This window comes from Daucus carota, chromosome 8 (assembly GCF_001625215.2).
Source record: "Daucus carota subsp. sativus chromosome 8, DH1 v3.0, whole genome shotgun sequence".
In the NCBI taxonomy this organism is placed as follows: domain Eukaryota; kingdom Viridiplantae; phylum Streptophyta; class Magnoliopsida; order Apiales; family Apiaceae; genus Daucus; species Daucus carota.
Window position 1 is genome coordinate 10,056,926 of NC_030388.2, and position 14,716 is coordinate 10,071,641.

Consider the following 14,716-nt stretch of genomic DNA (forward strand, 5'->3'; position numbering starts at 1 on the left):
TCAGCAAGACAATTCTGGATTGTCTTGCCGAGTGGCTTCACTTTGCTTCCAAGACAATTCTCCATTGTCTGCCTGGGTCTTGGTTGAATCAGCAAGACAATTTCTAATTGTCTTGCCGATTCATTTCAGTGGTTCAATGGTGTGCAAGACAATTCTTGTGAATTGTCTTGCCGAAGGTATGAGTATGACAGCAAGACAATCTCTTTGTCTTGTCTTGCCGAGTCAAGTGGATGGTGTGCAAGACAATCCTGGATTGTCTTGCCGATTCTTGCAATTGTCTTACTGGCAGTGCAATTGTCTTCCCTTCCCCTTTGATTGTCTTTCTGACTTGGTTAAAGCTTGGTAGACAATCTGTGATTGTCTTCCCTTGCCCCTTTTTGTCTTGCCCAAGCCTAGATTGTCTTACCCTTCTTGTAATTGTCTTTGCTAGCTTGTAATTGTCTTGTCTAGTGATTGTCTTGCATGTACAATGCTTTGCCTATAAATATGGCATCCATTCTTAATTTTCAAGTGTTCATTCACTTTGTATTCAAAGCATTTGTAAAGCTTTCAAGTTGTTTGTAACTTGCTTGATCGTTATATCCACAGTTTTCTGTGCTTTGATAACCCGGTTGTTTTAATCACTAAATCTAGAATATACCCTGTCGAATTTATTCTACGAACTTTAGTGGACATTAAAACTGAACCATTTTAATTATATAACGACTTCAAACATTGTTATATTAATTAATTATAATCTGATTAACAAATCATATTCAATCAGATTCACTTCCGCGACGATTTGGTACTGATTGTATTCAACCCCCCCCCCTTCTACAATCATATCTGGACCTAACAATTGGCATCAGAGCGGTTGATACCATTTTACCGTATCAGATCCTATACAAACTCTGTAACGTCCAAATATTTTTTATTCGAATTAATTTTATTCCAAAAATTAATTTTGATTAAAAATATTTTTCTTTCAAAAATCCAAATCTCTCCAAACACTATTCACATCAAATCCAAATATTTTTTAATTCGAATTAATTTTTTTTTTAAAAAAAAATTAATTTTGATTTAAAATATTTTTTCTTTCAAAAATCCAAATCTCTCCAAACACTATTCACTTTAAATTCTTAAAAAAATGAGTACGCAAAAGATCAGTAGCATTAAAATCCCACCGTTCAGCCAGGAACACTTTGGCCTATGGAAAAGGCACATGTTCCTATTCCTCCGAACAGCGAACAGAAAATACATCGGGATTTTAGACAAAGGTGTTACTACTCCGATGAATGTCATATTAGCACACGAAGAGGATGGTGTGTTGATACCTCATCAGGTCATTCCGAAAGAACTTTCTGAGTACACAGATGAAGAGAGTGAACAGATGAACTTAGATGATGCTCTTCAACTAATCTTGGTTGAATCTCTAAATCCAGTGATGTACAATGCTGTTGTAAATTGTACAAACGCCAAGCAAATCTGGGATACATTAGAGATTATCAATGAAGGCTCAGAGGAAGTTAGGGAAAACAAGAAAGAGATACTGATGGCTCAGTATGAACAGTTTGGTCCCAAATCCCGGAGAAGGGATTTCAGAAGTGTTTATCAGACTTAATAATTTGATAAATAATTTAAATCTGAATGGGAAATTCTATGACAAGAAAGAGGTCAACATGAAGTTTCTCTTAACACTTCCTGAACATCTGGAACACAGAATCACTGCCATCAGGGAAAGCAGAGATCTGAATGAGATTTCTCTGGAAAGACTCTACGGAGTTTTGAAAACTTATGAACTGGAGCAAGTTCAGAGTAAACAGAGATATGGCTGGGGTAAAACACAGAACCATTCGAGAGCTCTAGTTGTTGAGTCACCTGTACTGGAAGAAAAGAAGAAGGATGTTGTTGTTCCTTCTAAGACTACTCAGGAATTTGTTGTACCTGAGATGGGTCAGACTGCTTCTACCAGTGGTGACGAAGAGTTCTATACAATGGAAGAGCTTGAACAGTTAGAAGATCAATCTCTATCCCTGTTTGCCAAGAAGTTTGGAAACATGAGATTCCGGAAGAACCCTTCCTATAAATACAAACCTACTGTTAGTAAGTTTCAGAAGGGAGGCTATTCATCTTCAACAAGCAAAGGAGGATACAAGACTGGGATGGTGGACAGAAGTAAATTTAAATGTTTCAACTGTGGTGAACCTGGACACTTTGCAACTGAGTGCAAGCAGCCCAAGGTTCAAGGAAAGAGAAAGGATTCGTATGATGAGCTGAAGCTGAAGTATGATGCCTTAGTAAGAAAGCATCATGGTACTTCTGGAAGTCAAAGCTTCAAGAGCAAATCATATCTAGCAGAAGGGAAAAGCTGGGATGATACAGATAGTGATGAAGAAGAGCAGATTGGGAATGTTGCTCTCATGGCTAATGCTGGATCATCTTCACCTCCTCCTGCTGGAAGCTTTCAGGTAGATCCTACATGCCCTAAACTGTTTATGCAATTAGGACTTGAAAGAGATGATGCTATTAAAAAGATGAAAGCTGCCAATCTTAAAATTGATACTTTAGTCTTAGAAATTCATGCTTATAAGATGAATGAGATGAAAGTATTAAAACCTAAAATAGAACAATTGACTATGGACTTAGGATTACAATGTGCTAAAGTCAAAGTTCTAGAGAAAGGTGAGATTGCTTTAAGACTTCAGCTAGACGAAGAGAAAGTTAAGTGTAAAGCCTTTAAGGATGCCTCCACTATAGTCAAAGAACTTAATGATAAACAAGAGATCAAGAGAACTGTTGGAATAGGTTTTGACTATAACAAATCCGTAGGTAAGGCTAGTAACATTACTCCTTTTAAGAAGAGTGCTGAGGAAAGAGGGATTCCTTTTGTTTTGAAAGATTCCCTTAAACCTTTGTTTAAAACCTCAGAAGCTGAACCTCTTTTAGAGACTCCTGTTGTCATTAGATATGAACTCAAACAGGAAGACCTTAAATTGAAAGAGAGTAATGAGAAGAGAGATGAGATCTTGACATCACTGAAACCAATCAAAGTGAAAGGCAATGTTAGGTTGCCTAAAGCTGGTTTAGGTGTCAACTCTGAGAGAACTAAATTCAACAAGCCCAATAATTTTGTTAATAGTAAGAACAAGAACAATAGGTGTCATTCTACTGAGAACTTTAAATCTGATAACAAGGTTAGAGTAGAATCTATTGATGTTCCTACTACTATGACTGATACTTCTGTTGTTCCTGCTTTTGATGCATGTCATAAATCTTGTAGTGTTGATAATTGTATGACTTGTGCTTTCAATTTGATGTCTGCTTATTTTAAAAATTTGCATGCTAAAAATGAAAACACATCACCTAGACAACACACAAACAACAAGCATGCTAGATCAAAGACTGCTAGTCCTACTCATGTTAGGAAGGAGACTTATGTTCCAAAGCCTAAAACTAAGGTTTATAAGGCTGTTGTTAAGGAAGTAAGTTCAGTCAAGTCTGAACCAAGTATCAGTCCAAGAGGCTCTGTTGTTACACCTGATAGAAATCAGTTCTTTAAGTTTGCTGGACCCAATCAAGTGTGGGTCCCAAAGAATGTTTAATCAAGTTGTCTTTTTCAGGGTGCCAGTGGAATTGTTCGTGTTACCTGGGTGCTTGACAGTGGAGCGTCAATGCACATGACTGGCAATAGATCCCTGTTGGAAGACATAAGAGAAGGAGCTGGCCCAACAGTGAGCTTTGCTGATAATAGCAAAGGTCGTACTGTGGGATATGGCAAGTACAAAATTGGAAAGATCATCATAGAAGAAATTGCTATAGTGGAAGGACTTCAACATAATCTCCTGAGTGTTAGTCAGTTTTGTGACAAGGGATATTATGTTCATTTTGAAAAGGAGATATGTATCATTAAACATATCAAGGATAAACGTCCTTCACTATGTGGCATAAGGAAAGGCAATATATTCGTAGCTGATTTGTCTTCAGGACCTGGAAACGAAGTTCACTGTTTCTACGCCAAAGAGTCTGCTGAAGATAGTTGGTTATGGCATAAGAAACTCTCACACCTCAACTTCAAAACAATGAACTCTCTAGTCAAGAGAGATCTGGTGAGAGGTTTGCCTTCCCTGGAATTCTCATCTGATGATCTTTGTGAAGCTTGTCAGAAAGGAAAAGCGAAGAGAGCATCTCACAAAGGCAAGACCATCAATACCATTACAAATCCACTTCACTTACTGCATATGGATTTGTTTGGTCCTGTGAATGTTGCATCAATTGATGGAGGAAGATATGCCTTAGTCATTGTGGATGACTTCACGAAATTTACCTGGGTTTACTTCCTAGCTTCTAAGGATGAAACCCCGATGACAGTGATTGATCATATAAAGTCAGTTGAATTAGAAAAGGGTGTGCCAGTGAAAGCTGTAAGGTCAGATAATGGCACGGAATTCAAGAATCAAACTCTAATTAACTTTTACTCTGAGAAGGGAATTAGAAGGCAGTATTCAGCACCAAGGACTCCTCAGCAGAATGGAGTCGTCGAAAGAAAGAATCGTACACTGATCGAAGCTGCAAGGACTATGATTGCTGAAGCAAAGCTTCCTCTGTACTTTTGGGCTGAAGCTGTGTCTACTGCCTGCTATACCCAGAATAGAACTTTGATCAACAAGGATCATATGAAAACTCCATTTCATTTGTATAAAGACAAGAAACCATATGTCAAACATCTTCATGTTTTTGGAGCCAAGTGTTTTGTTCTCAAGGATGGTGAAGAGAACTTGAACAAGTTTGAGCCCAAGGCATCTGAAGCAATTTTTGTTGGTTATACAATAAGTGCTTATAGAGTTTTTGTAATTGATACTCTGTCAATGAAAGTTAGTGTCAATGTTACATTTGATGACACTAAACTCCCTAGTTTACAATCTGCTGATCCATCTGAATCTCTGAAGTTTGACAACTATCCAGATTCTGATTCAGATGATGATATACCACCTGAGGTTGCAACAGGAGATGACAACAATGATGGTAATGATCCAGGCAATGGTGGAGGAAATGATGGAAGCACTGGAGATTTCACTAGTGCCAGTGGTGGATCATCAAGTCAACCTGGCAACAACTCAGGGGGAGCAGATGGATCAACTAGTCACACATTTCAGCTCAATGATAATACTGCTGAATCATCAAGGACACATCTTCCAAGGGAAAGGATTTGGAGCAGAGATCATCCCTTTAATTTAATTATTGGTGATCCTGATGTTGGTGTAAGGACTAGAAGTGCTACGACAAATGAATGCCTATTCTCTGGGTTTTTATCTCAACAAGAACCAAAGAAAATAGAAGAAGCACTTGCTGATCCTGATTGGGTTCTTGCCATGCAAGAAGAACTCAATCAATTTGAGAGACAAGAAGTCTGGGCCCTGGTTCCAAGACCAAAAGGAAAATCTACCATTGGAGCTAGATGGGTCTTCCGTAACAAGTTAGATGGTGATGGCATTGTTGTAAGAAACAAAGCCAGACTGGTTGCAAAAGGTTATTCACAAGAAGAAGGAATTGATTACGATGAAACCTATGCTCCAGTTGCTCGTCTTGAAGCCATCAGAATATTTCTTGCATTTGCTGCACACTCCAACTTCAAGGTATATCAAATGGATGTGAAAAGTGCATTTCTGAATGGAAAGCTAGAATAAGAAGTATATCTGGAACAGCCCCCTGGATTTGAAAATCCAGAGTTTGCTGATTTTGTATACTTCCTATTCAAAGCTGTCTATGGACTCAAGCAGTCACCAAGGACATGGTATGACACTCTCTCTGAGTTTTTAATAGAAAACAACTTTACTAGAGGTGTCATAGACAAAACTCTCTTTTACAAATTGCATGATAAGGATATGATATTTGTACAAATATATGTTGATGATATTATATTTGGTTCTACTAACGATAACTTGTGCAAGAGATTTGCTAAGTTAATGCAGAGTAACTATGAGATGAGTATGATGGGTGAGCTGTCCTACTTCCTTGGTCTTCAAGTAAGCCAAAAGGAAGATGGAATATTCATTTGCCAATCCAAGTATGTCAGAGATCTTCTTCGAAAATTCAATCTAGAAGACTCTTCACCGGCAAAGACACCCATGGCCACTGCCACAAAACTTGACCAGGATAAATCTGGTAAGAAAGTTGATATCACAAGCTATCGTGGTATGATTGGCTCTTTACTTTATCTTACTGCAAGTAGACCAGATATCATGTTTGCAACATGTTTGTGTGCTAGGTTCCAAGCTGATCCTAAAGAATCACATCTTATAGCCGTCAAAAGAATCTTTAGATATCTTAAGGGTACACCTGGATTGGGTATTTGGTACCCTAAGAATACTGGTTTTGACTTAACCGGCTATACAGATTCTGATTATGCAGGATGCAGGATTGATAGGAAGAGTACGTCTGGAAGCTGTCAATTTCTAGGACGTCGGTTGGTTTCCTGGTATAGCAAGAAGCAGCACTCAGTGTCTACCTCTACTGCTGAAGCTGAGTATATAGCTGCTGGTAGCTGCTGTGCTCAGATCTTGTGGATCAAGAATCAACTGAATGATTATGGTGTTGTAGTAAACAAAATTCCTATATTTTGTGATAATACAAGTGCCATAGCCATTTCCAACAATCCGGTTCAACACTCAAGAACCAAGCACATTGATATCAGGTATCATTTCATACGAGAACATGTCATGAATGGTACAGTGGTGTTACATTTTGTACCCACGACTGAGCAAATTGCTGACATCTTCACGAAACCACTGGATGAATCCACTTTCTCTAAGCTGGTTTGTGAGTTAGGGATGTTAAATATGACATAGTTCTCTTGTATATATTTTTCATATGTATTATATGTGTTTGTATACTTTTTGTGAATTTTCTGTGTAATTATATCTATATTATTAGATTTTATATGATTTCCTGTATATTATCTGATAATATTCTAAGTAATTATGCTTGCTTGTACATTAGTAAGTAATTTTCTAAGTGCTCATACACTCCCCTGTAATATTCTCTATGAATTAACTTAAAATCAAATATTTATGCTTAATTAATTTTGAAATTTACAAAATATTTGTGTAATTTATAGTATTTTCTTTATTATAGATTTTTGATTTTAATTGCAAAATGTTTTATCTTTTAAAATAATCAAAAATCATATTATTATTAGTTGTTTTTCTGCAAGACAATGTAATTGTCTACAGTTTGGCTCGGCAAGACAATTAAATTGTCTTGCTGAACCGGTTTTTCGCCGTTTTTCAATCAACTCGGCAAGACAATCTCATTGTCTTACCGAGTCTGCCAATAGTCATGTTATGTATCAGTAAGACAATTCAATTGTCTTACTGACACAGCCGTTTGTCTGCAATACTCGGTCTCGGCAAGACAATTTTGAATTGTCTTACCGAGACTACTCTCCTCGTTGTCTTACTGCGTGCGTATATATATATCTACAAGACAATCGTGCAAGACAATTCGATTGTCTTGCTGATCATACTTCATCTTCTTCATCTGCCCACTCCTACACACACGGTTTCCGACCTTTGTTTTTCAAGTTTTTCGTCAAAAACTTGCTGGTTTACATCTTATCAAGCGTTTGCTTGCTGGTTTGGTTCAAATCGCCGGATTTCAGCCGAACCTCTGCCGGATTTTCGTCGGATTCTCGTCGGTTTTTAGTCCGTTTTCAAGGCTTTTTCGACTGAGTTTGTGCTGTGGTTTGCCTAGAGTTCGATTAATCTGTGTTTTTGGTGTGACCTTCGAACTGATTTGAATCGATTTTGGAGTTAGGGTTTGTGTTGATTTTGGGGTTTTTGATATTAAGGACTCGTTTGGCTTGTGAAATTCTGAGTTGGATTAATTGATTAAGTGCCATTCTAATTAATTAACTTTTAATTCGATATTATTCTAATATTTCGAATTAATAATTAATTAATCAATTTTAATTATTAATTGAACTTTGCGAGATAATTGAGAATTAATCTTTTATTTGAAAATTTCTCGCTTAATTCAATTTTTAATTACTAAAAATGGCCGGAGAATTTGAGATTGCTGAGACCAACTATTGTGCTAACCTGAACTTCGAGGATTGTTCTGATCGATTCAAGAAGTGGATCCGTTTCCTGACTCAACAAAGTCTTGTCAGTACTGCACTAACCGCTGATATTCCCATACAAGTGCAACCACTCTTCGACTTCTACTCTAATGCCGTCAACTCTACAACTCTCGAGAATTATAAGTTGATTGGTGATCTACCAAATGGACGAAGGATTGTTATCACTGTTGATGATGTGAACCGGATTCTAGGGTTTCCAAGGAATAACTTTCAAGAGGAACCAACCAGTGCTGAACTCACTCAATTCTTCCAAGACATCCACTACCAGGGACAGATTTTTCTCCCTAGAATGTCTAAAAGCAAATTGAAGGCTGAATGGGATGTCTTCTTCGATACCTTGGCAAAGGTATTTGCTCCCACTACAAGGCAGAATTTTCACAACATATCTTCTATGCTTCAAATCTTTGGATTCTCTGTGGCTTACAATCGTCGAATTAACTTCGGGAAGATATTACTAAAGGAGATTATCAGAAAAATGGGTTCTGTCTCTCAGAGATCCATTCATGACAATGACAAGGTTGAGTGTCACTTTCCACGGTTCTTAATGCTATTCTTAAGTGACAAGATGAATGATGCAGATAGAGCCATGTATGTTGATTCTGCAGTGGTGCCCATTCTAAGAACTTGCACCAAGATTCAATCAAGACTTGCTAATCAAAAGAAGCATGAGAGTGTGCCTCTTGTTGTGACTCCTTACATGTTGGAACAGTTTAATGTTCCCCTTCAACCTGTCCAAGTTCCTCAGCCACTACAACAACAACAATATCAACCTGATCAACAACAACCGGCTCAACCTGAACTTCAAGAAGAACAACCTCAGGAACAATCTCCTCCTCAAAACTTCCAACCACTTCAACTTCTACAAGATTATCAATCATCCAGCCAATCCTCACATTACTCTCCCTACAACCCTCCTTACAATTCACCACAACAATCACCTCACCAATCATCATACAATTCTCCTCACCAATCCCCTCCACAATACAACTTCTTCCCAGACCAACAAGCCTCCATTCTTCCCTCTCAATCTGAACCAATACCTTCACCTACACATCCACATACCATTCCTCCACCACAATCCACCTCTCAGCCTCTGCCTGCTGATTCTGCTATCAATCCAGAGCTACAGGACTTCAGGACAGATTTACAGGTAGCTCAGGTACTTTCTAATCTCACTGATACCTTTAATATTGATATTGCAGATTTTGATTGTGATATTGGATTTGATTTCCAGACTCCCAGCATTGAACCTGTAAACACCCAGGTTCATAACCAAGCTGACGTTTTCGTTTCAACAACTGATTCTTCGTCAAACACATCAACCGACACTACTCATTCACCAGTTGTTCGAAAGGTAGCCCGGAAACGGAGTGGTAGTGCAATTCTGAGAGAACCCGCAGCTCTGTCTCATAAGAAGCAAAGGGTGGCAGAACCGGAGACAACTGCAGCCGCATCCATTTCCTCCCAAAAGGATTTGGACACTGACATGGTAAATATACAGTCTCTAGATTCATTCTCTCCACAGAATGCATTTATTGAAATTGGCCGTCCGACCGCGGTATCCTGTAAAGAGTCAAGCACGCAACTAGCACTCACGCTAGTTGAACCTTTGTCTTTTGATTCTTCACTTAGAGAGAGCACAGATATTCAAAAATTGTCATATGAAAAACTTTCTGATCACTCTTTCTTTTTGGATCAGGCTATACTTGGCAACCTGCAAGTACATCAGCCTTCACAGGCATCTGAAGGACAATTTGTTCCTTCACAACCTACAGTTCCATCTTATGGTACTATGGTTGTCTATACAGGTACTGGTGACGGTGTGACAAACACGAGTGAAATCAGGCAAACACCGAGCGAAACACATGCACGAGAGGATAGTGATAAATCTTTGAGTGTTCGTGAGGTGAGTGCACACACCAACACTGATCTGTTATAGGAACAATTGGCTGCTCTGAAAGCTGAGATTTCAAGGTTGAATGCTGAGAATGCCAGATTCAGAAGTGGAGAGTTGGTGACTCTACAGGAAAAGGTTGTTGATCCTTCATATTCTTCTCTCCAACAGGAATTAGATGCTCATGTCAAGGGTATTCACTCTAGGATGGACAAGTTTGATCAATCTCAGGAGCTCTGTCTGACAAAGCTTGGAAACTTGGAGCAAACTCTGGCTCAAGTTATTCATCACTTAAAGCTAAATCCGTCAACAGCTCAGTCTACTCCAGAGGATCCCTCAACTAAGGGGGAGAAGGATAAGGAAGATAAGGATGACAAAGATGATCACAGCAATGCTGATGCTGGTGATAGGAGTAATAAGGATGATGCTGACAGGAGTGACAAGGGTGGAGAAAGAGCAAGTGGCAAAGAATCTTCTGAAGCTGATAAAAGCTATAAAAGGCCTAAAGGCAAAGAACCACTACATCAATCTGAAAATGTCTTCAACACTGACAATTATGATGATTATCCCAAAGACATGGATGATGATGACGTATTCGATGCTACCTATCGTCAGGCTGAAGAAGAAGGTAAATTTGATGAAAGCTATTTGTTTCAGGAAGAACCTGTTGATCCTGAACACGAGGAGAATGTCAGGAAGTTCAAAGCAGAAAATGAAGCCAGGAAGCGTAAGCTTCGTGATTATCAGAAACTTCTGGAAGACAAGTTGATCACAGAGGAACAAATCAAGATTGAAAAGCAGAAAATCTATGATGCTACGATCAAGCAGAAGAATCTTGAAATTAAAAGAAAAGAAGGAAAAGGCTGGGACATTGCTAGGAGAATATTCAATGGACCTCAAAGGGAAACTTTCGATGATAAGAAGTTCTTATCTCTGATCTATGATCTTCGAGAGGTGAACCCTGATGAGGATGTTTTTATGCATGCCTTTGCCTTAGAACTGGAATATGTAACTGTTGCTGTTAGGGGACTGCTAGAAGAATGGGAGCTGATTGTCTACACACAGAGGAATGGTTCATTCAGACTATCTGTCGAATTTCTCAAATCATTCTCTGTATCTGAGCTCTGGGTACTTCGCAACAAAGTCAAGCGTTGCTCAAACTTAAATGAACTTCTTCGTGACAAACTGTTGGATTGTGCTGTTTTCAACAGTCCTCAGGTTGTTAAGAACCCTTACTGTGTCAAGTTTGTTCACTTGGAAATCCTCTGCACTGTCTATCTAAATGAAGAGGCTTTGCCAAAGTACCCTGCCAAACGTCTGGCTCTAGCATCCACCTTACTAAGGACCAAGGGCTTCGCATCTAAAGCCAAGTCTGATGCTGATGATGTAATCTCATCCTACTGCACTCGAAGAAACATTTCTCAATACTTTCGGAGGATGAAGGGTGTAACAAAATCTCAGCCATCTGACTTCCGTGAAGACCCTGTGGATCTGGAAGTTCTTCACCAGCTAGCTCTGGCTCGTGAAAGAAAGAAGCGTGGAGAATCCACTGCAGCTGAAGAGCCTACTCAGAATGAGCCTTCTACTCCAATTATTCACTATTCTGATGCTGAAGAAGGAGAAGTCACTCGTTCTGAGTGAATAGATTGATTAGGATATTTGTTAGATATGTTCAAGGAACATCCTTTTGTAATCTATTTATGATCATGGTTTAATGTTTAATGCAAGCCATAAACTTTTGCTATTTACATTCTATTGTTTAAATCTTTGTCTTATCTGTTAGTTGAGTTATCCTCTAAGGAAATTTGCATGTTATGTTAACAAACAAATAGGGGGAGATTGAAAGGCATATGTTCAGCCTATTTGTATTTAAAGAGGTACAACTCAACTCAGATCAGAAAGCTCAGTAAATAGCAAGTCATCGGAATCAGTACGAAGAACGTCAAATGATTTATGGAAATCATATGTCAGATAAGTTCCAGGATGCTGCTGCACGCCACTGAAAGAAGTTCATTAATATGTTCAAGCCTCAGTGCACAAATAATCTTTTGTGGCACGTCCAGGAATTCAGAAGACATAAAGTTTCTATACTTTATTTCATCAGAAGATTCCATTTAATGAAGATGTACGTACAAGACGAAGACTCGACGAACTAACCAAATTCTTATTGTTTATTTGACGAAGAATATTTGATTTAACTAGATACAGATGAACCAGACAGTACATCTGTGTATCAGTTATTCAAATTAAATATTTGAAGTCAAGCAGAAGTGGTAGTTCGTTCGTTCGACAAATCAAGAAGAAGTTATTCAAGTTTAAAGAAGACCGGAAGCTGTTCTACTGAAGATTGTGTGATTAAATATTTTAATAGACTATTATTTCACTTCTCAAATAATTATATTAATTATGTAATTTATTTATTAAATTAATTCACTCTCGAATTAATTTAATTTATGAATTTATATGATTAAATTAATTAAGTGAATAATTTTCTATTTTAATATACTATTTTATTTCTTTATTTAATCACAAAAACCACCTCAGCAAGACAATTCTGGATTGTCTTGCCGAGTGGCTTCACTTTGCTTCCAAGACAATTCTCCATTGTCTGCCTGGGTCTTGGTTGAATCAGCAAGACAATTTCTAATTGTCTTGCCGATTCATTTCAGTGGTTCAATGGTGTGCAAGACAATTCTTGTGAATTGTCTTGCCGAAGGTATGAGTATGACAGCAAGACAATCTCTTTGTCTTGTCTTGCCGAGTCAAGTGGATGGTGTGCAAGACAATCCTGGATTGTCTTGCCGATTCTTGCAATTGTCTTACTGGCAGTGCAATTGTCTTCCCTTCCCCTTTGATTGTCTTTCTGACTTGGTTAAAGCTTGGTAGACAATCTGTGATTGTCTTCCCTTGCCCCTTTTTGTCTTGCCCAAGCCTAGATTGTCTTACCCTTCTTGTAATTGTCTTTGCTAGCTTGTAATTGTCTTGTCTAGTGATTGTCTTGCATGTACAATGCTTTGCCTATAAATATGGCATCCATTCTTCATTTTCAAGTGTTCATTCACTTTGTATTCAAAGCATTTGTAAAGCTTTCAAGTTGTTTGTAACTTGCTTGATCGTTATATCCACAGTTTTCTGTGCTTTGATAACCCGGTTGTTTTAATCACTAAATCTAGAATATACCCTGTCGAATTTATTCTACGAACTTTAGTGGACATTAAAACTGAACCATTTTAATTATATAACGACTTCAAACATTGTTATATTAATTAATTATAATCTGATTAACAAATCATATTCAATCAGATTCACTTCCGCGACGATTTGGTACTGATTGTATTCAACCCCCCTCTACAATCATATCTGGACCTAACAATTTCTTAACCTCCATGCCCAATCCTAATGTAAATAATTGGGTGAGACGAAGGGAGTACGTTTTTTTTCAACTGCTCGACACACATTTCAATACTCTTATAAAATATAGTTCCGTAACTTATTTTACAAGATTTTTTTATGAATAAAAATTTAACATCCAAATTTTATTTAGAAAAAAAAATCTTAAAACTAAATTATATAATTATATTTAACAAGAGTATCAAAGTGTGTGTTGCGTATCCGGCCAGATACGTGGTGGGGGGCGGAGGGAGTAACATAAACTGAAATGCCATGGACACCCCATGTTTCAGGGGGCTGACAATTGTTGTTTCATTGGGTGTCGTGTTGTTTATTGGTAACACAAAAAGATCCGGACTCTACCCATCTTTGCTTTTTTCGTTTAGGCTTTAGCCGTTAGCCAAGGATCTAGCCTTTCCAATTCAATGGTAAGCCTGTTCAAACCGGCCATTCTCTGTATTTTTAAATCCATGTCACTTTTACGATCCTGCACATCATCTCTATCATCTTTATTCCCTCCGTCCCAGCCAATTCTTTACGTTTGGTTTGGGCACGGAGGTTAAGAAATATGTATAGAAAAGTGGGTGAAGTGGTGGGACCCATTAATTTTTAATGTATAAAAAGGAGATAGTGGAGTAAAAGTAGTGTGAAAATGAAGTAAAAGTAGTGTGAAAAGGAAAAAAAAGTTGGGTAGTGGTGGGACCCGTTGACTATTATTGGTAAGTTTTGAAATGTAAAGAATTGGATGAGACGGCTCAAAAAAGAAATTGTAAAGAATCTGGTGGGACGGGTATTTTATATTCCAATATCACTAAGCTGCTGTTTTAACGGGACTCTGACTCGAGCATATTAAACTCGTTCAAGTTCTTCAATAAAAAAATAAAGAGGTGTCTATAAATTAGAATTTCAAAAGGTATTATAAAAATTAACGGTCTATTTTCTCTCCTCTCTTGGGGGAGTCACAACTTGACACTTAACTTATTTTTATCAATTTCCCTCCGATTCATCCTGTTTTTGAATTTAAATCTTTGTTGCTCTTTCTGTCCCGCTCATTTCTTTACACTTTTTTTTATTGCTGGACACGTATTTTAATTCGTATATACCATAACTTTTTTTTTTTCAAAATTTTCTTTTTTGTATAAAAGTTTAGATACTAAACTTTTATTCAGAAGAAAAAAAGTTCAAATTAATTTATCAAACTATATTTTAAGAGAGTATTAGAATGCGTGTCGAGCCCCCGTCCGCCAATGTAAACAATTGAGGGGACGAAGAGAGTATAATGGAGCCCGCCAACATTAAAAAAATATGATAGGGAG